General features: G+C 37.9%; 2 long non-coding RNA genes across 2 annotated transcripts in view; one reads left to right on the top strand and one right to left on the bottom strand.

The window, feature by feature from the left end:
* The window catches only part of LOC125010851, a 20,779-nt gene extending 12,091 nt beyond the window's left edge, over nucleotides 1–8,688 (top strand). Inside the window, exons 2-4 of the long non-coding RNA XR_007113108.1 lie at nucleotides 50–370; nucleotides 1,221–1,371; nucleotides 8,636–8,688. This is a non-coding gene — a long non-coding RNA (uncharacterized LOC125010851). The remainder of the gene's footprint in view (nucleotides 1–49; nucleotides 371–1,220; nucleotides 1,372–8,635) is intronic.
* The window catches only part of LOC125010850, a 171,804-nt gene that overhangs the window by 29,344 nt on the left and 120,004 nt on the right, over nucleotides 1–22,456 (bottom strand). The window lies entirely within an intron of this gene.

Here is a 22,456-nt window from a genome sequence, read left to right on the forward strand (position 1 = left end):
TTTATCATCTCATCTTAAATCAATGCTATTGTGTTGTGCTATGTTACAGCCATGTGCCACTGCTGTGGACATTAATACTGCAAAACTCCCCAGCACCCCCTGCTTGATCATTCAAGGCAATGTTACTCTGATCTAGTGTCAACATTTGTATAGCCCTTTGTATCTGAAGCAGATCTCAAAGTGCTCATAACACATAATGTTATATCTTTTCATTTCAGGTGACATGATGAAGCCCTCTGGAAGGCTTACATGTAATGATGGGCCCACACCCTTTATTGTTACACGGAGTAGCTGCTTTCTTCAGCAGCTATTACGTCTTCAACCTCGAGTGTCCTGCCACTGGATCGTCGACGCTGGAGTTCATTCAAAGGTATTTTATAAAGATCACATCTGACCTTTTAATTCACATTATAGTACAGGCTTCCAACTCAATGACTGTCTTGAGGTCTAAAATGCTGACATAGGAGGTACCTGAGGCTAGCCTGGTGAGACCATCCTGATCTCGCAAACTCATATTCAATTTCACTCTGCAGATTAGTCTGGGTATCTGCACATGTTACTCTGACAATGGTCCAAGAAATACCTGCCTGTGCAAAAACAGCTCTTTATGATATCATTTTGAAACGTCTATTGTGAAATGGATTTGCTAACGTTAGCTAACATAGATTGCTAATGTTAACTGCGACATCATATTGATTCTTGCTATCAACTTAGCAACCAACTTAACTTATAATTAAAAGTAACTAGCAAAACACTGCTTTGTGTAGTTAAAGAATGTACTTATTAAAAGAAGAATTTATCAAAAATACATTCAATGCGACTATATTTGAATAATTCTTTTATTGTTCCCTCAAAATAATCTTTGTTATTTCTAATAACCAAGCAATAGAAATTAGAAATCACAACCACCAGACAGTACAATAACTCTTAATAAGTCTTAGTTGGCCAGCTAAAAAAATCTGTGTATGTGTGTATATATATATATATATATATACATACACAGATTTTTTTAGCTGAAAAGGGATGCTTCTAAGACAGGAGAAGACATCTGGGAGATTAGTCCACAGAGAGGAAAAGGAACTTCTGTGGCTGTGAAGGCACGCTTTGTTACACATGCTTTGTTATTGATTATTAGGAATCATATTTTGTTTTTTAAATATTTTTTTTTTATTAAATACCTTTTTGAAGAACAGCCAGTAATGTTTAAATTGCATATCAAGCCCAACAGGCCATCTGGGCACTTTGAACTGCAAAACATCCCACCAGGATAACGGTGTTAAAACTCCTCTCAACATCCTGACATTCTGGGTACCCTGGGTATGGACAGCCAAAGAGAGGTTCAATGGGCCCTGTGATCATGTCTGAATTAAGGTAAGAATCATAGAATGAATGGCTTGTGTGTTTGGACTGGTGTTGTCCTATTTATCATTGCTGTATTTTTAATGAGTTGTGATGAGTCTCTTTCTGAACTAAGATATAGCCGTTCCCCTTTGTTTTATTGTCACTTGATATCGATACCACTTTAGCCACTTGATATTGGAGCTTGTTTCAGCACTGTTTGTTGTGTGTATGGCGTTTGCACCTGGGTGGAAGCCAAATGTTTGCAATGGTGATTTAATTTCTTGCAAACCTTTTGGGTTGTTGCTATTGTGACTATTGTCATGTGAAATGTTTATGACAGTATTAATCGCATTGCTGTGGTAATAGAGTGTTTTCCTCAGTAATCCTGTTACTGATCCACAATTGGATTGTTAAAAGCTTATGCATGTGAATTGGAAAGTTGTGAGGTGCACTGTAAAATGGGGCTCCGCCAAAAGCCACTCTTAAATTCGATCCCTGGATAAAAATACCGTTGTTGTTTTTTTTGAGTAGGTTCCATGTATTTCAGTTGAATGTTATGTGGAGGATGGCTGCATGTCAGTGCTGTCCAAACATCGCATTTGTTTTCTATCTGAAGTTGCCTAATGTTCCAGACTAATGCAATTAAACTCATATCATCATTTGTTATGCTAAATGTAATGGAAACTATGGAATGCAGTAGATTCCATGCAAGAGAATGACTGTTTGCCTCACTGAGACATCCAGGTGTCCGCTGAGCATGTTAAGCCCGAGATATTGATCCCTTTCTAATGAAATTAAACTTTTTTTATTTACTTTTTATTAGCTTTCTTTCCGTAAAATACACATACTGTACGTATGCGGTAACTGGGAACAAGACAACAAAACATAACATGACAAAGGGAGGATTTGTGCACTAAGTACAACAACAGCATCATACATAAACACATCACACATAAGGATAAAGATGCTGCTTGAAATTAAAGGGGAAGAAAACATCATTTGTTATTAAGGGGACCTTATCGTTGTGATTCTATATAAAATCAGGTCTCAGGTTAACACATAGCTGAGCCATTCAGGCCAGTTCTCTTCAAAAACATCAATTTAGTTCATTGGTTTGAATGTAATTCTCTCCAAAATATATTTTGTTGGTTTGTCTTTCTTTTCTGGTCAGAGTCTTTATAGATACAACTAAAAATACTTTCAAAAGTTATTTGTCTTACTTTATGTATTCAAATCAAAGATTTTCCTTTTAAAAACAGCCCCCAGCCTCCAAAACATGTGAAAATGATTTGCTATAGGACCTCCAACAAGCAGTCTGGTTATACTAGTGGATCTTTTGAGCTGGAGAACAAAAGAATCAAGACTACTTTTTCCAGCTGAATTCCCTCCAGGAGGGAGAGCTGGTCGCTAACCACTGCTGTGAGAATGTGAGGCTCCCCTCTGTTTCTCATCTTTCCTTAATATCTAAAGTATGGCCAAGATTTTGAAGACCTTTGTGTAGTTTGGATATTATCTTTTGGAAGGGGACATTCTTGTAGGCTCTTTGAAAAGTGTTATGAATTCCATCTCTCTCTGAAGTAACATCCCTTGGGAATTCCTTGCCTTTAAAGTCTTATGAATGGTTCCTTCCTGAAAACTCAAAACTTTATCTGTGAGCTACTAATATTCGTGGAGGTATGCACATAGCGCTGGGTCTGAGGTAGCTTGATTCAACACTGAGACCTTTCCAGGAATATGTTGGATCTAAATGTTGTACTAAAGATGAGGAAGTTGTGTACGTGGGCCTCATTAAAGACACATTGTATGTGGGTATATAAGAGTTTGGTGATCTTTTGTTGGAGGTCCAATATAAAGCAACGTGCCAACAGTGTGAATTTGCTATATGTCAGAGAGATGCTCCGGAGAATTCAGAAAGTTTTTGTCCCACAGCGTGTGGTGTTGTAAGGTCGGAAAGGTCACTAAACAGACCTTTTCGCAGAGTGTTGCTGAAGCTTGTTGGGCCAAGCAGGAACCTGCTCACATTCGCCAGTTGAAGCAATCCGTTATTTTAAGTTTTGTGGCACACGGTTGTCATTAATCTACAATTTCAATGAAAAAAGAAATATATCACTAACTGAGTTTTGACTCTGACCTATGTGATAGAGCAGGGAGAGAGCTTTCCGAAAGTTTTGTGCCATGGCTGTGGGTGTTTGAGTCCATGTCTCCTGGGTTTGGTTTGTGTTGCATTTTAGTCGTCAAGATACAGACACTGTAAAAATGAAAAAGTTGAGAAAACTCAAAATTTCAAGGCAACTTATTGCAATCAATGTTTGAGTTTTGAGCCCAACCAAAAACTCATATTGTTTTGTTTTTACATTTTCCTTTTGAGACAAACTTGAAAGTTAGACTTGTGCCAAGTCTATGTTTTCAAACAGTTTGGCCAACTAATAATCTTTTGTTCAGATAAAGTAGTTTTCTCCATTAGTAAAACTTAAAGGTCAGCGTTATACCAACTAAGAATTTTACTCACTCAAAAAAGTAAGTTAGGGTTGTTAAGTTAACATTTCAAGTTAAGGTTAAGAACATTTAAAATTTCATTTCACAGAATACAAAACAAGTTTAAAGTTTACTTCATACTTTATTGAAATAATTGGAAATTGTTCCATTTAACAATTTAACAGTAGCAGCAGAGAATTGCTGTCTTACTACAGCAAAGTGCAGAACAAGTAGCTCCATAACAATAATAACTTCCAAGTGTTATTGACCTATGATCAAATACATTCGAAACATTTTTACCATTTCATATACAAGTCATTGAGCAGTGTATTACAATTGTAACAACAGCAACAACATTGCTGACATATCTCAAGTGGCTGTGTCAAACAGAAATATGCAAAACCTGTAAAAACACCTGTGCAGTTCACAACACAACAGTTTATATAATATAAAAAAAGAAAAACAATGTCACAATGTCAGCATACAATTTAACATTGTAAATTGGGCAGAATTATCCAACTGAATAAAACACCCATAAAAACAAAACAAAAAAGTTTGCCATGCATGTCTGCATGTAGACAAAATCAACATAGAGTGATGCTTCTACCCTTTTATTTCCCTTTGGTTATTAGCCTCTGGACCCTGATCCAGACAAGAAGCAAACATTTTTTTTAATTTAATAAGCTTCACTCTAATGAACGGTAGTAAATGGGATTCATTCTGCTTAGTCATCTGATAAACTTTCCAGTGGTGTACACAATTATTCCGTACCCTACCGTGCGTTTGTTTCTTGTTAATGCACACACAGTCCAAGCGATTATATCTATCCTCTTGTCTGGATAGATATGTTGAGCCTCCTATTGTACTCACCAAGCATGTCCTGAAGAAGTTCTCTGAATCCTTGCGAAGAAACAGGGCTAGACCTTGCAGGGATGTGCTCCTTTTGTGTAGTCCAATGTCAGATGTTTGAAACCCCCCGCCAAAAAAAAAGAAACTACTTGTCAGAGAAGTGACCAACGCTGTATTATTACATAAGTTGCTATTACGGCCGTGAGGGTTGGCCGTATGTCTCTCCCCTCTTGATGTGTGTGTGCATGCACTGGTGTGTCTGTTTCTATCTTGCGCTAGGTGTATTGTGGAGAGTCTCCAGTGGGCGTGTCTCCAGAGAGCGTGTCCGACCTGATCAGCTTAAGTGTATAGTGTATTAGGGTTGGGATAGAAAATCAACTCACATAAGTATCAGGATTTTTTGTTTTACGATTTTTAAATCGATTTTTTTGTTCAAAATTGTCCCCCCCCCGCCCCCCAAATTTAAATGCTTCATTTTAGTTTGTTCATGACCCTAAGTGGGAAAAAGTTACCACTTTTGTCCAGTGCAGGGTGAAATGTGTGTGTGTGTGTGTGTGCATGAGGTGTAAGTGAACGAGCGAGCGGGCGGAGAGTGAGTGTGCATGTGCACACTCACTCCAGGGTCCAGGGTGTACGCCCCCTGGTCCTGGTTGATAGTTTTGTGTGCCCGCTTCCTGATTTCTATGGCCTCCAATTTCTCCTGCAGTGATCTGTGATTGCTCCTGATTTCCCCGCTGTCTCCTGTTTTGCATTCTTTTTTGTGTTCATTTCTCCATGTGTAGAATGATCTTCCAGTTTCTCCAATGTATGTTTTTGGGCATGTTTATGTTTTGCACGATATTTCATAGATGATGTTGCATTTTTTGTCCAGTTCTATTTTGTCTTTTGGGTGTACTATGAGTTAACAGAGTTTTTTGTGTGGTTTTATTGCTGCGTTGATGTGATGTTTTTTCATGATGTGTTGTATTGCTTCCGTTATCCCCGGATGTATGGTATGCATATGGTGTCTTTGTATTGGTCCTCTGTTCTCTGAGTGTGTTTCTTCGTTCTCTCTTTTTGTTTATTGTATTGTATTATATTGACAAAGTGTGAGTGCGTGTTCTATGTGTCTTTCCTCTTCCTGTCTGTCTTTATCTTCCGTGATGATGTTGGCCTGTTGATAGAGTGTTCTGACGACTGAGTGATTGTGTGCTGTGGGATGTTCTGATGTCCAGAGGAGGTACTGGTCCGTGTGAGTGGGTTTTCTGTAAACAGTGATTTTTTGATGCCGTCTTCTTTGTGGTGGATGTTCAGATCGAGGAACGACATGGTCCGGTTGTGTTCTTCTTCGTGCGTGAATTTTATGTTTCCAGTGTTGTCCATAGTGTGGACATTGTGTGTGTCCGACTTTTATTTTTTTTCCAAGATGTCGTCCACGTATCTTTTCCACAGTGTGGGTTTACAGTGTGTGGATGCTGTGTAGATGGTTTTTGATTCCAGGTCCTCCATGAAAAAACTGCTCATTGTTGCTGATAGTGGATCTCCCATTGCGAAACGTTCTGTCTATCTGTATATGATTCCTTTAAACTGAAAATAAGTGGATTTAGCAACAAAATGTAAGAGTGTGGAAATATCTTCAACTGTCAGGTTTGTGTGTTTTTTGAGGGTTTCGGTGTTCCTTGAGTCGTTCCTGTACGATGTGTAATGTGACGTCAACTGGGGGTTTTGTGACTATTGATAACACGTCGTGTGATATGAATATTTCATCTTTTTCTACTCTTATGCTGTTGAGTTCTTGTGCCAGTTGTTTTTTGTTTTGTTGTTTTTTTTTGCAACATTGCAAAAACTCAAAACAACTTCTGTTGTACTGAGGAGGGGTTTGATGATTTCAATCAGTGCTTTGGGGAGGTTGTATGTTACTGATCTGATACTGTCAACTATTGGGCGAAGAGGGGTGTCTTTTTTGTGAATTTTGTTGTCCCGTATATCTGGGGGGTGATGTTGGCTGTGGGTATCAAGTGTTCATATGCGTCCCGTGTTATTTTGTTACTTTGTAGTAAAGGTTTTAGTAATGATGTCAGGGTCCTTTTCTTTTCTTCCGTGGGGTTCTTTTTCAGTATTTCGTAGGTGTTCCTGTCCCCTAACATGGATTCCATCTGTTTTTCATATGTTTTTGTGTCCATGATGACTGTTGTTCTTCATTTATCGGCCGGCAGGATGGTAATGCTTTTGTCTCCTTTTAACGATTTAATTGCGTTTTGTTCTTCCTGTGTGATGTTGCTTGGTGGAAGTTTGGCTGATTTTAAAATTCCTGATATTGCATTTCGGAGTTCTGCATTTTGTGCTTGATCTTGACATTTATGGCATGCTAATTCTGTTGCTAGGATGTATTGTTCGTGTGGTATTTTGGAGGGTGTAATGGTGAAATGTAGCCCTCTTGCTAGCACCCTTTTTTTCTGTTTCGGTGAGGGTGTGTTTGGGCAGGTTCCGTACCCATTTTTCATTGGTTTTGTAGTTTGTTTGTCTCTGCTTTTTCTTTCTATTAGTTTGTTTAATTTCTTGATGTGACGTTGTTTGGTAATGGAAAATTCCTGTTTGTATATGTATTTTAAGTGTGCGTTTTATTTCCTCTTCCATGTTGTGGTCCAGCGTGCAATGTTCTTTGAAACCGTCCGTTTCTTTTTTTATTTGCATGTTGATTTTGTCTATTTTGTTGGCTGTTGTTCTAATCCATTCTATGATAAGAACTTTTTGCTTTGTTGAGGATGTTTTCTGCGTTTTATAGCTTTTTGTGTTGAGGCTTGCCGGGGTTACTTCCTCAGCTTTGAAAGCGGAGTTTGAATCTCAGGTGATTTTTTTGGGGTGCCCCCTTTTTTGCCCCTTTCTCTAGACGGCGGAATGTTTTGACACAATCAGTTCCAAAACTTCCACGTAATAGAATAATGAGGTTCATTATGTCTTATTTTAGATATATGTTTTTGGATTTTCTTATCTTCCAACATAACACAGAACTTGCACTGCATATATGACCTAAAATGAAAATTAGCAGGAAACAACAATTAGTTGGTTAATGTTTTAACCAGAACACATGAAAAAATCCAATTTTAAAGCTGATATTACAATGAGTGTACTCATCAGGAAAAGGAGCTCAGCACATCCACATTAGTCTAGAAATGTTAGTAAATGTAGCCCATTTTACATTGTTTTGCTCAGGATTAAAGAGGACAGTGTTTTTTTTGTTTTATTTTTTTTTATACATATATATATATATATATGTATCATTAATTTAATTCTCATCCTTTGCCTTGTTTTTCATTCATGAATTCATATTTCACATGATTGGTTGTGCCACAACCAAGCACTTGATTTCACAGAGCCAGGTAAAATACTCGTCTGTTTTACTTGGCTGCTAATTCAGAGTTATGATTGATTAAATGCGGTGACGCTTCATTTCTCTCGTCAGATTACACATACTGTATCTACTCTTTATTATGTCGATGAATGAAGTTAACCCAAAGATAGTATATCGAACCAAGAGTCACACCTCTTTTTCAATATAAATTTAATACAACTTTTGACCACAAACAGCAAAGATAAAACATACAGTTTCGTGTGGGGATTTTTTTTTTCTCTACTCTTCGGGGGCTAGCTCACCGAGTTTTCGCACAGTGATGAGACACATATCTTTGTAATCAGCAGAGTCTATGCTTTCAGGGGACACCTTGTTTGTGTGGTTTGGTTGAAGTAGTGAAATTAACAGAAGCACTGAAGTGGACATACGCGGTTTTCGTTTTTGTTACATGCCCATACATGCTTGGGGATTGAACTGTGTTTTGTTTGGGTGGCGATTCCAGGTTGGAGTAATCTGGGATGGTTTCTATGCATTTGGTTGACAGGATTTTGTCTTCAGCAGTGAGAACACAGCCCAGAATAATAATCTTTTCCTGTACCCACTGAGGTTTTGACAGACTTACCTTGTGTTCTTCTGCAGATAAGTGACGCAAGGAGAGTGAGTCAGAGCGACACTGTTCCTCTGTGGGTGCACAAACCCAAGTGTAATATAAAGCAAAAGGTTAGAGCATAGGTTAGAGTTTTGACTCTAACCTATGTGATAGAGCAGGGAGAAATGTTTCTGAAACATTTTGTGTTTCAGCGTGTGTATTACAGGTTGCTCTGTGTTGTGTTTTAGTCTTCAAGATACAACTCTTAGGGCTGGTATTTAGCTCGGTGTGTAGAGCGCCTGTCCCATGTGTTGAGACAGTAGTTCTTGCTGCAGGCGCCCCTGGTTCGAATCCCCTACTCGGTTGCCTTTCCTAGATGTTCTTCTGTAATCCACTGCGATGCCTCTAAAGGTATATGGTATAAACAGGAGATTCCAGAAGACTAGATAGCAGGCTGTTTTTTTGAATCCGTGGCAGGAAATAATCAATATCTGTAAACTAAAAGACGCATCCAGAATCATAAGGTGGTGTGCTTACGACTCAGACTTTACTCCCAAAAGAATGGATAATAGATTTAAGATTTGGGCTTCAAAGGGGTTGACAAATTATAATCCATTTCTCTGCCAAAATTAGAAAGTTTTTGTCACACTAGTGTGTGGTGTTGTGATTAGTGCCATTTGGAAGTTGTTAGGTCAGAAAGTTCACTAAACAGGCCTTTTCGCAGAGTGTTGCTGAGGCCTGTTGGGATGAACGGGAACCTGTCCACATGCAAGGTGGTTTGGCTTACAAAGGACAATTTGGTGACAAGTGAGTGTCACTTTAGGGCTTTTAGCCCTTCAAGTAAGTAATTTTACATAGTCTTCAATGTTCTTATATCCGCGGGGTTGAAACAATCCGTTATTCTAAGTTTTGTGATGTATGATTGTCATTAATCATCAGTTTCAATTTTAAAAGTAACGTGAAAATATATATAACTAAGGAAGTTAGAGTTTTGGCTCTGACCTATGTGATAGCATTTCGTGCCATATCTGTAGCTGTTTCAGTGTATGTTTTATTGGTTTAGTTTGTGTTGTGTATTAGGCACCACCTACTTCTGCTCAGGCATAGCACATGGCACTGGGTCTTAGGCCGCTTCACTAAACACTGAGACCTTTCCAGGAGTTTGTTGTACGTCAATGTAGCACTAAAGATGAGGTGGTTGAGTGTTGCTGAGGCCGAACACGAATCTGTCCATATGGCAAAAACAGCCCTAATAGAAAGCAAAAAAGTCTGAAAAAGTTTTTTTGCTTGACAAGAATTCTTAAAATAAGCTCTTGGCTCTGAAAGACTAAAATTAGACTCAAAACTAGACAGAATATCTTAAATTAATCCAAGTTCTTCTATAAAAGCACTAATATAAGATTTATTTATTTAAAATTCTAATTTAAGTTTTAACTTAACTTAAAGAAATTACACCTTAATGTGGAATTAATAATGAGAATGAAAGTAGTTAAAATAGTTTCCTTAAAGAGCATAACAAATATCATTGATGTTGTCTCTAATCAAGACATGTTGATGATATTAACCAAACCCAACAAGTCTTTCTTTTGGAGGTGGGAGAAAACTACAGTATTGAAAGAAACCTACACCAACAGGGAGAACTTTCAACCTCCAGAAAGGCCCAAGCTGGGCTTGAATCCTAACCTCCTCATTGGGAGTCATAAGTGCTAACCACCAAGCTGCTGGGCCTCCTGCCAACCTCTCGCTAAACTTAACACAATTTTTTGAACATGTTTACAAGTCTTTAGGCGGCATAATAAAATATGAGAATGTTGTAAAAATGTAAGTCATTCTGAACACACAATTTTTTTTAATGAGTGTGCATTGTGACCAACTTCAGAAGTACACAACATGTCATATTTGAAGGAAATGAAGGGCTTTCCTTGGACATGATGAAAGAAACAAAGCAGTGTCTGTTAAATGGATTCACCTAAATGGTAAAAAATATATACAAAAGAAGACATTACTTGCAACTGCTGTTAAATGCAGTGATTTTCCTGAGTTTGGACTTGTGAGCAATGTATATTACAATGTATATTAAATTATAGTCTATGTAATTAAGTCATCGTTGTATTGTTTTGAGTGGCAGCAGTGTAATACTATTTGCTATGATAGACATTACATGGCATATACAATAGAAATCCAAACTTGACACAAGCAACTGAACATATAACAACTATTAATCTTGTAGATTTCACTCCATGTTATAGTTATACTCACAGATATATTTCCCTACACAATATTATCTGGGAGATGTGCTTGGGCTACACAGTCTCTTCTAATAGACTGTAAAAGGAACCCTGTTTAATGTATTTGCCTCCGCCAACTGACGTGACCGTAGTTTTTGTTGTTCTTGCTGCCTTTGCTACATTGTGATTTCAGGATGCAGTTGAGTCAAGGGCCATTTCATTTTGGCTGTGTTTGTTTTTGTTTTGTTTTTATTTGTGGGCCATGCAGTTGTCATCCAGCATGCTTATTTTGTATTAAGTTGTATGTTGTTTGTGGTATAGACTGCATCTTAACATGATATGTTCAGCAGGTTCTCTCAGGTTCAGATGGCCTGCAATGAAATAATAATTTCATTGTTGCACAAATGGTCTTACTCTTAAAATAAGGCAAACACTCTTGTTATTCCACTGAATTTCATCATTTATTTATTGTAAAACATTTTGATACTCTACTTTCTGGTTCATTCTAAAAAACGAGTGTTTTTGCTTAGAAATGATGACATAAACAATGCCGTGTGTCTATGTAATTATGTATTGTTTTGAGCTGCAGCAGCATAATACTGTTTAGTATGAGAGAAAGTAATTATTTTGGGAATTTCTATATGACAGCATTCATGTTACTAAACAAAGACTATCAAAAAAGCATCCAAGCCTTTTAGATTCATGTGATTGATGTTCTCAAAAATTCATAAATTCGACTCACATGTCTTGTTCAAAGTTGAATGAATATTGGACCTCTGTCTTCACCTTTTCTATTTTTATATTATTATATTATTCACTTATGAATTGAATTGAACTGTCCCCTCATGGGATGTTGTGTCAAGGTGTTGTGGAAAATTTCAACAACTGAGGGTTGTTGAGAAGTTAGTAATGATTCAGTCTCAGTGATCACTTTTGTTGGTTTGTTTGCAAATATTCTGCATGGACGGAGACACACACATACAGTAAAACTCATATATCAATAACTAAGGAAGTTAGAGTTTTGACTCTGACCTATGTGATAACGCAGGGAGAGTGGTTTCTAAAACATTTTGTGCCATATCTGTAGCTGTTTCAGTGTATGTTTTATTGGTTTAGTTTGTGTTGTGTTTTAGTTCTCAAGATACAAGGGCTGACAAGGTAATATTTTCCAAAACTAGGCACCACCTAGTTCTGCTCAGACATAGCACATAGCGCTGGGTCTGAGACTAATAGTCTAATAGAAAGCTGAAATAGATTAAAATTTTGTTTGCTTGACAAGAATTCTTAAAATAAGCACAAAGTTCTTGGCTCTGAAAGACTAAAATTAGACTCAAAACTAGACAGACAATCTTAAAGTAATACAAGTTCTGCGGTAAAAGCACTAATTTAAGATTCAGTTACTTAAATTTAAATTTAAGTTTTAACTTAACTTTAAGAAATGACACCTTAATGTAGAACTAATAATGAGACTGAAAGTAGTTAAAATAAGACACAGTTTAAACAAAGACTATCAAAAAAGTCTGTGATCGATGTTCTCAAAAATCTGTACATTCAACTCACATGTCTTGCTCAAAGTTGAATGAATGTTGGACCTCTGTCTTCACCTTTTCTGTTATTAAATTATTCCCCTTATTGAACTGTCCTCTCACGGTACGTTGTGGCAAGGTGTTGTGGAAAAATTCCACAAGTGAGGGTTGTTGAGAAGCTTGTAATGATTCAGACTCAGTGATCACTTTTGATGGTTTATTTGCAAATATTCTGCGCAGAAGGAGACACACACACAGAGTAAAACTCAGAGACACCCCGAATGTGAGGTGACAACAAAATTTATAATCCACACTCACATTTGTTCCACATGGATCTGGTGAAAGTGTGCTTTCCATTTCTTGATTCTTACTTCTTCATAGAAATGAGGTGAGAAGGTCAAGAGGAAGTGCAAGCAAAGTCAAGGTCTTCAGTCTGCACATATAGAAAATATAATGTAATGTCGCACTTATTATGAACTTTCGGTGGACTTCTGCTGAACATATTTTCACTTGTTTTGAACTCGTGTGTGCTAAAAGGTCACATTAGTAAATATAGACAGCTTATATGAGAGATGTAAAAATAAAAATGTAATTTCCCATCACATTTCCCCCCGTTGATCATTTAAAGATCACAAAATTATGCCAAGTATTAGAAAATTACATCTACCATGTTACCCTGAGACACAGTTTAATACATATCTTCATACTTCTGACACATGAAAAAAATGCTGCCCGTACTCGGTTGTGTGTCCGATCCAGTGTGTGCTGGTGATTCTCTGTTGGGGATACAGGCATTGTCGTCTGCTTCTTTTCATGGTTCTGGCTCAACAGGAGTCTGGACCCATGTGCAGTGGCTGGCGTGGATCCACATTGCTCGTTCTGCCACTCTGCCACATGTGGGGTGTGAGCGAAATCTGGAACAGTCCATGAATCTTCACAAAGAGTTGTGGAAGGGAAACCCTTTCCTGGTTGTCCATGTCCCATTTCTGGTGGGGCTGAAAAGAGAACTTCAAATAGACTCAAATTAGTTCTGGCTCTTTTCCTCATCCTCATATACATGAGCACAGGTGGTAGTGCTGTGGTCCATTGAAGACCACTTTCTTCACAGCATTTGACCAATTTTTGTTTCAGTGTTCCATTTTCACACTTCACTGCACCCCCATTGGCTGGGTGGTAAGCACAGTGTTGCTTGAGGTCAATTTTCAGGAAATCACTGACCTGTTGCACTGCTTCATTTATGGTCTCGGGGTGACAGAGCCCTCGTAGCGGCCGCCCCAAGGCTCTGGATTAGCCTTCCCCTCCACATTCTGTCCTCCCAGTCCCTGGAGACTTTTAAATCTTCCTTACAAAATCCATCTCTTCCACCTAGCGTATAATTCAGCCTGATTTTATCCTGACCCTGTCTCTCACTCTGACTTTTAACTTTTTATCTTTTTCATGACTACCTGCACTGTTTGCCCTGTGTTTGTTTTTATATTTATTTTATTAGGCTATTTGTTATTGATGTTTTATCAAACTATTATTGCTGCTGCTGCATTAACTGTTTTTTATTGATTCATTAAACTTTCTATCCTTCCCATATGCAGCACTGTGGTCGACTGCTGTCATTTTAAATGTGCTATATAAATACATGTTGACTTGACTTGACCTGTCCATACATTATTAGAATAAGTGCAGCCAGACAGAGACCAGAGTGTTTTGCGGCACTAGATAATGGGAATTTCAGAAAAAGAAGGAGGCGATTGACGGATTGCAGCCTGCTTAGTGGCTCCATCTGCTCTTGCATTTCCCTTAGATACGGGGTCAGCGTTATTGGTATGAGCAGCACATTTGCATATGGCAACCGCAGAGGGAACAGGATAGCGTTTAAAAGGTCCAAAACAAGTTTGTGGTTCTGAATAGATGAACCATCTGATTTTAGAAAGTTTCGGTGTTTCCAGAGGCAACCAAAATCCTGCGCTACACCAAATGCGTAACATGATTCCGTATAGGTTGTGCAGGTGACATTTTCTGAGAGTTTACACGCTGTTGTGAGTGCTACCAGTTCTGCAGATTGTGCTGAGTAGTGGAAGGGGAGCAGTCCAGAGTCCAGGACAGCAGTGTTGGTCACAACGTCATAACCAACACAGTTGGTTCCCAGCTGGTTGCTGGAAGGAGAACCATCTACGAAGAGAATACGGTCAGAATTGGGGATTGGTTCATCCTTCAGGTCATGCGCTGGGGGTGCAAACAAGGTTAACATAATCAAGACAGCTATGTGGTTCTCCATCCTCTGGGAGGGGGAGGAGAGAGGCTGGGTTCAGTGTGTTGCATCTTTTAATGGTGACATTTGGATGATTCAACATTTGGATGATTTGGATGGTACCAGACAAATCGAGCAGCAGAGAAATGAGAAGATGTCTGATCATTAAGTAGAAGAGTTATTGCATGAGGGAAAATAGGAGTGACATCGGAGTAGGCCACAATGTCTCTGGTGGCCAGCAGAGCTCTTTCAGCTGACATGCTATCTCTCACGGCCGTGGGGCTGTGAGAGATTACAGGTGCCACAGGGTCCAGTTTACAGTAATAATAGCCCACAGGTCTGAGTTTGTCACTATGTTTTTGCAGCAACACAGAGGTCATGTGGCCTCCTTTCTCATCAACAGTTTGAACAAATTCTTTGTCTTCAGCGTTGAGAACACGGCCCAGAAAAATAACCTTTTCCTGTACCCACTGAGGTTCTAATAGACTTACCTTGTGTCCTTGTGTCCGCCGCAAGGAGAGTGAGTCAGAGCGACACTGTTCCTCTGTGGGTGCACAAACGAGGAGGTTGTCCAGTACTGAATGAGAGCACAGCCCTTTGTTTGACAGAACACATGACTTGAAAGGTAAGACTTTGTTTTAGAACCCCCTTTTTATACAGCTTGGTTGTAAAATATTCTACCTGCACTCTCTGCACTCTACTCTATGCTCATTCAGTCACCTCAGAGATCCACTGTGTTGTCATTTCATCTGGGCAATGTAGCTCATTTTTTTAGCTCAGCTAACCTTGCAGTCTCGTCCAGGAGTCTTAAGACTTAAACAATGTTGTACAATAAAAAGATTTAAGCCCTCGAGAATTAACAAGGCAAGAGAACAGCAAATGTCACCAAATGGGCACAACAAAACCATCAATACAGATGTATGTAGTGGAAAGTGCTTTTATTATGGTTCCACCCCAGTGCATGCAAGCATGTCCACACGTGCCATTGAAAACAAATGATGAGTATATCAAATGCAGTCTAATCAAAGGGAGCAAAAATATGGCAAATGGATTTACAGCTGCTTTTGACATATTTTGTCATCAGGGCAAAACAAGATAGGTAGTTAATAACTTGCTACGCCTCCTCACCAACCTTTGTCCAGGCTCCTTACTGGTTCCTACCACTTCGCAAAAGGCTACATACCATTGTTATGCATCAACTTTAAATTGTATGTTAATATTGCTCTTGTAAACATTGACAATGCACATGTGAAACAAAAATGTTAACAATACCTCACACTTAGTTGCATGAGCTCTTGCATACATCACACTGAGGAACGGTTTAATTTTTGACAGCCCTAGAGGGCCGGAAGGACACGGGCAGCTTTGCTGAGGTAGGGCCAAAATTTGCAAGCTACATTGATGGCAAAGAACTGAGGTTTGCATGCAGTGACTTCCATCACCTCTTCATCCAATTGCAAAGCCTTCTTGGATCTCTCCCTTGCTGCTGTCCACTGGGAGTTCCTACACTTTCCTTTCCCTGTGCCTGTGACATAGGCCACAAATGTAAATTAAAAGGAAAGCAATGGGGTCCACTAAAAATGTCATAGTTTCTCTTAATTTAATTTCAGTAACAATTCCATGATACAGCTAATTTGTAACATTATGAATATAACTTCCATTTTCACTGCTTTTTGAATGATATATATGGCAACTTCACTGTCTTTTTTTTCCTACAAAGCCCAAAAAGCAGAGGCTGAGGAAGAAAGAAAAATAGACAAATCCATTAATCACATAAGAATATAAATTAATTAATTAGCAAAAACACTGAAAAAAGAGCACCCTCCACTTTGGCTAAAGCAATACAAATTTCCATCAACAGAAACAGGCAACATTTCAGACTGGCAGGTTGGACAGTGGAATTCAAGACAGCAGAGTTGGGTTTCCTCAAACCAAGAGTAGGAAAACTGCACTGCAGTGTATCTTGATATGTCCACATACAAGGTAAAGAGAATTGTATCATTTTTGGTGTTGTCTTGAAATTACAGGCTTTTTAATTTGTGAAAGAACAAATATACTTACTCACTTCCTCCACGCTTGCTGCAGTGCTCCATTAACTTTACAAAGGACCTTTCTGGAAGACGGGAGAAAAGAATATATTCCAGTTCCTGAAAGGAGTCTCAGAAGGTCCAGTTTGTACAAAGCAGACACCTTAAGAGTCCACTGCCACTGGGATGTTCCACACAAATATGGTGGATGATGCAAGTCTTAACACCCTTGGAACATTATTCCAAATAAACAACATAATGAATACTTAACAATTCAATTTTATTTTATATGAGGTGCCCTATATACATACAAATTGTCTCCTCAAGATCTTTTCAAAAAAAAAAAAAAAAAAACTCCATAGCAAGCCTGAGGGCAACGGTGGCAAGGAAAAACTGTTGCGTTTGAGAGTATAAGAGGTTGGTGAATGAATGTAATCTGGGGTTTTGCTTGTTTTTTCTATTAGTGAAGAATTATATGCTGCTCTAATCTTTTTTAATAAGTTATTAAACTATCTTTCCAGGCTATGTGTGATGTAGTGGAATGCCAAACTTCTTCCCAATCTTTCGAACTCCTGCTTTGAACTACATGACTGTGAATTTTACCATGGAGCTACCCTCCTCGATTTATAACCTTTTTCAAGGAGCAATTCGATGTTAAAGTTTGTACTGTGTGATGCTGTGTACTATCAACAAAATAATCTGTTTGTGTTGGAGTTAGATTGTGGTTGCTGGCATCCACATCTCTGGACATATAGGCACTGAGGTAAATACTGAAGGAATTAATTCCTTATATCTAGTTAACAAAATGGTCTTTTCTAATTTCAGAGTAATCCACATATGTGAATTCAAATTCGTCAACATGGAAAAATTATCAGAACAAAGGTGAGTTATGGGAATATATTGTTCAGACCTTCAGTTTCTATGTCGTACAGTTAGAACAATGATCTGAGGTGTGATTGAAACAGTGACTTGATATTACATCTGAGAAAAGCCAATTGAATCTAATATGACATATATTGAAGAGAATAACTCTGTCACTGCTTAAATCATATGGATGTTAAAGTCATCTACTATGATGACTTTATCTGTTCTAAGCACTAAATCAGTAGAAACTCATAGTTGCTAATGACTGGGTGGTGTGGATATTTAAACTGACGTATTCATCTCCTGCAGCCACGTTCAGTCAAAACTGAATTGATCCTTGATGAGTAGTTCAAAGCAGGCAGTTCGAAAATATGGCGAGGGAATAAGTTGGCATTCACTAATTGAAGAAGCTCACCATAGCCTGGGAAGATAGTTTATTAAAACTTAATATTTATATATATATATATATATAAAAAGAAAAAAAACTTCTGGAAGCTAGACAGCATTGTTAGGGTCTTTGTCTGGAGTGCTGAATTATATCTGAAGCTAAGCTACACCTGACTGTTGTGGTTTCATTAACCAGCCACATGTTTCATGCCTGGAGTGCTGTGTTTCAGACCCATTTAGCTCCATAAACTAATCTGCCCCAGTATTCACAGCTTTGCAGCTGTTCCACTCCTACCTGGATGAAAAATTCTCCAACCTGACCCCATGAATCCTCTTATACATATTAAACTGCCACAGTTTTTTCCTTGCCACCGTAGCCTCAGGTTGCCATGGAGTTTTTTAAATTTTTTTGGAAAAGCATCTTGAGACAATTTGCATTGTTATAGGCATATCTAAATAAAATTGAATTGAATTGAATTGAAACTGTTATGTATTCGATGATGTTGTTTATATGGATTATGTTCATGGGTGTTATGACTTGCATCATCCACTATATTTGTGTGGAACATGTCAGGTCGTAGTGACTCTTTAATGTAGTGCCGTTTGTACGACACTGGAACCTTTGAAGCTACTTTCAGCGAACAGAATTAATTCCAGACCTCTAGAAGGTCTTTGTAACGTTAATGGGCGCACTGCACACAGTGTGGAGGAAGAGTAATTTTATTTGTTCTTCATCATATTAAAAAGCTGTATTTCAGCAGACAACATCCAAAAATTGTTACAATTCTCTTTGCCTTGTAGTGTGGACATATCAAGTTAACTGCAGTGCAGTTTTTACTACTCTAGGTTTGGAGGAAACCCAACTCTGCTAGTCTTGAATTCCCCTGTCCAACCTGCTAGCCTGAAATGTTGCTGTTTCTGTTGATGAGATAATTGTATAACTTTAGCCAAAGTGGAGGGGGGTGCTCTTTTTTTCAGTGATTTTTATTATAATTTTATTCTTCGTGATTAATGGATCTGTCTATTTTTCTTTCTTTTCTTATTTGAGGGGCTCTTGTAGCAAATGTCAGTGAAGTTGCCATATTTACCATCCAAAAAGCATGTGAAAATGAAAAGTTATTATTGATAATGTTACAGATTGCTGTATTACTGAAATGGGTAACACTTTCCATGAGGTTGTATTTATAATGCCCTTTGAATACACTCATAATGTTTTTTAAGGGTGTCTATAAAAGCATTATAATGGTCATTATTACCATCTATACATATTCACAAGACGTTATAACAAACTTCATGATGCATTATGACAACTGGTTATGAAATGATTATAATTTTATTGAATAGTGCATTATAAATATGTCAATATCTGCCCCCTAGTCATTGTTAGTTTTATATGCATCATAACTTCTTTGCTTTGCTAAAGTGCATAGTGATGTCCATATGACTTTTGACTTCGCCTATAGTGCTTTATATCTGTAGTTATAAGTATATATGTAATAAAGTTATAATAATTCTATACATCTCCCTACAGCACATGTTATAACAGCCATTCAATATCATAAGTGCTATTGTCAGCGCTAAGTAAGTGACAAGAATATGCACTATTATTGACAGATATAGTTACTATGGAGTAATTAAAAAGGTGCAATGATCGAAGTCATGAGTCTGGCATCTTTACTCCCATAGCACAGTGTTAATATCATAGGTTGTTATTTGTACAGCTTTAGGTAAATTAGAGCCAAATGAAATGCCTGGACAGTAAAGACAAAGGAAATGCATTTAGTTCACTTTATTTTCATTTAAACCAACACTATAAGCTGAAATGATTATCAACGCTTGAGCACATTACACTAAACACATGAAACAGGCCACAAAAGTGGCACGGCGTGGTCTAGAAGATGGGTCTTAAAAAGTGACCTTTTGGGTTGGGAGGTGATTCAGGGTCAGAGGTCAGGAGATGGGTTTGACAGCAAACTCAGATGACAGAGGCAAATTTAGTGCTCTAGCAGGGTTTGTTTTTATGCAGATAAGGTTTGAATGAATAACCATAAGCAGATCACGTTTTTTGTTTAAAAGCCGCCTAATGAGACATTATGTTACCGCATATCTTGCAGGCAGCGCAGATTACCCTAGGTGATTTAAGCTAGCTAGACGAAGTTCCAGACACGTAGTTTTTAACTTATAACAAATTAGATCGTTTTATATTCTTGCGTTTAATGATTGAAATACCATTCGAAATCATTGCTTTAATATGGAAATCGATGTGATTCATGTAAGCAAAGTAAGGCATTAGCTCACAAAACACTAGCAGGAACAGAGAGACAACATACCTGACCTGGAGAGGACTCAGCGGTGAAAAGGAAAGAAAGCGCTTTACGAATAGTAATACAGTCAATGCTTTACGACAGTGGGAGGAGCTGGGGACGGATGGTGGGTGGGTGGGGTCACGAGGTAGGGGTCATGGATAAGGAATTGAACATTTACAATAATAATAATATAATAAAAACGTTATCATAAATAATATCTGACGGCATTCAATAAAGGCAGACATTTCTAAGCGATCCTGTATAGAGGACGATATATAACAAAATTAACATTAATTTTTTTTCGATCTTCAAAGAATGCCGAATCCTGCAGCAAAATGAAGGTTACATTAAAAACCGAAATAAGACCATTACAATCTAGTCAAATGAAATTAATCAAACCTCTTCATTGGCAGTGTTCATTGACAAGTCGTCCTCACGAAATTAACTTCCAATTGAGAAATACATCAGTTTGAAAATTCGCTTTCGAGCGGCATGAAAATTGAGAAAAATCGGCAGGCACCAAACAATAGATGTCATTTTTCGTGACAGGTTTACATCCACTGTGACACGAGGTTGGCATTTAAACTGCTTCTTTTTACAGGATCGTAGAAATGTTCCGCATTTATTGAATGCCGTCAGATTATTATTTTGATATCGTTTTTATTAATATTATTATTATTGTAGAAATGTCATTCCTTTGTCCATGACCCCGGGACCTACTGACCCCACCCTCACCCACCTACCGTCCCCCAGCTCCTCCCACTGTTCGGTAAAGCATTGACTGTATGTACTAGTCGTAAAGCGGCTTATCTTTCCTTTCTCCTCTGAGTCCTCTCCAGGACAGGTAGGTTGTCTCTCTCGCTCCTGCTCAGTGTTTTTTTGAGCTAATGCCTTACTTTGCTTACATGAAGCATCATCGTTTACACATTTAAAAGCATTGATTCGAATGGTTTCATCATTTAACGCAAAGAAAGAATATGAAAAAACGATCTAATTTGTGAGTTAAAATAGCCGTTTGTCTGGAAACTTTCGTCTAAGCTTAGCTTAAGTCACCTACGGTAATCTGCGCTGGCCTTCACGAATGCGGTAACATAAATGTTTCATTAGGCTGCTTCTTTTTAAACAAAAAAAATCTGATCTGTTTATTTGTTTTCAATCAAACCTTTCTGGCATAAAAAACAAACCCAGCTAGAGCATAAAGATTTGACTCGTTCTTCTTGTTAGTTGTTGTCAAACCCAATCTCCTGCACCTCTGACCCAGAATCACCTCACAAACCAAAAGGCACTTTTAAGGGCCACATCTCTCGGACCACCGGCCGTGCCACTTTTGTGGCCGTTTTCATGTGTTTGTTGTAATGTGCTTCAGAGCGTTGATATCATTTGATTATGTGTGTTGTTTAAATGAAATATAAAGTTGAACTAAATGCATTTCTTTTCGTCTTTACTGTCAGGCATTTCATTTGCCTCTAATTTACCTAAAGCTGCAAATACACCTATGATATTATCACTGTGATATGGGGTGTAGATGCCAGACTCAGGACTTAGTTCATTGCACTTTGAATTACTCATAGTAACTTATATTGTTTTAATAATAGTGTCATATTCTTGTCACTTTACTTAGCGTGACAAATAGCACTGTATTGATATTGAATGGCTGTTTATAAACAGTGTGCTGTAGGTGATGTTTTCATTATTATTACTAATTACAGTATACTTATAACTACAGATATAATGCAATATAGGCGAAGTCAAAAGTCATTTACTTATGCATCACTATACAAATTTAGGCAAGAGTAGTTAGTAGTTATGATGCATTATAAAACTAAACAAGTGACTAGGCAGATATTGACATATTTATAATGCACTATTCAGATTAAAATTATAATCATTGTAACAGTTGTCATTAATGCATCTGTAGTTGGTTATAACGACTTGTGTTATGTAATAGATGGTAATAATGACCATTTATAATGCTTTTTAGACACCTTTATAAACATTAGTAGTGCATTCATAGGTCATTATAAATACAAACTTCATAGAAAGTGTTACCTGTATGGTTACTGAAATTGAATTAAGAGAAGCAATGACCTTTTTAGTGGACCCCATTGCTTTCCTTTAAATTTATATTGATTGTCTATGTCACGGCCACAGGGAAAGGAACGTTGTAGGAACTCCCAGTGAACAGCAGCAAGGGAGAGATCCAAGAAGAAGTTACAATTGGATGAAAGAGGAGATGAAGTCCACTGCAATGTTGGCAAACCTCGTTCTTTGCATCAATGTAGTTGCAAATT

This window comes from Mugil cephalus, chromosome 7 (assembly GCF_022458985.1).
Source record: "Mugil cephalus isolate CIBA_MC_2020 chromosome 7, CIBA_Mcephalus_1.1, whole genome shotgun sequence".
Classification (NCBI taxonomy): Eukaryota; Metazoa; Chordata; class Actinopteri; order Mugiliformes; family Mugilidae; genus Mugil; species Mugil cephalus.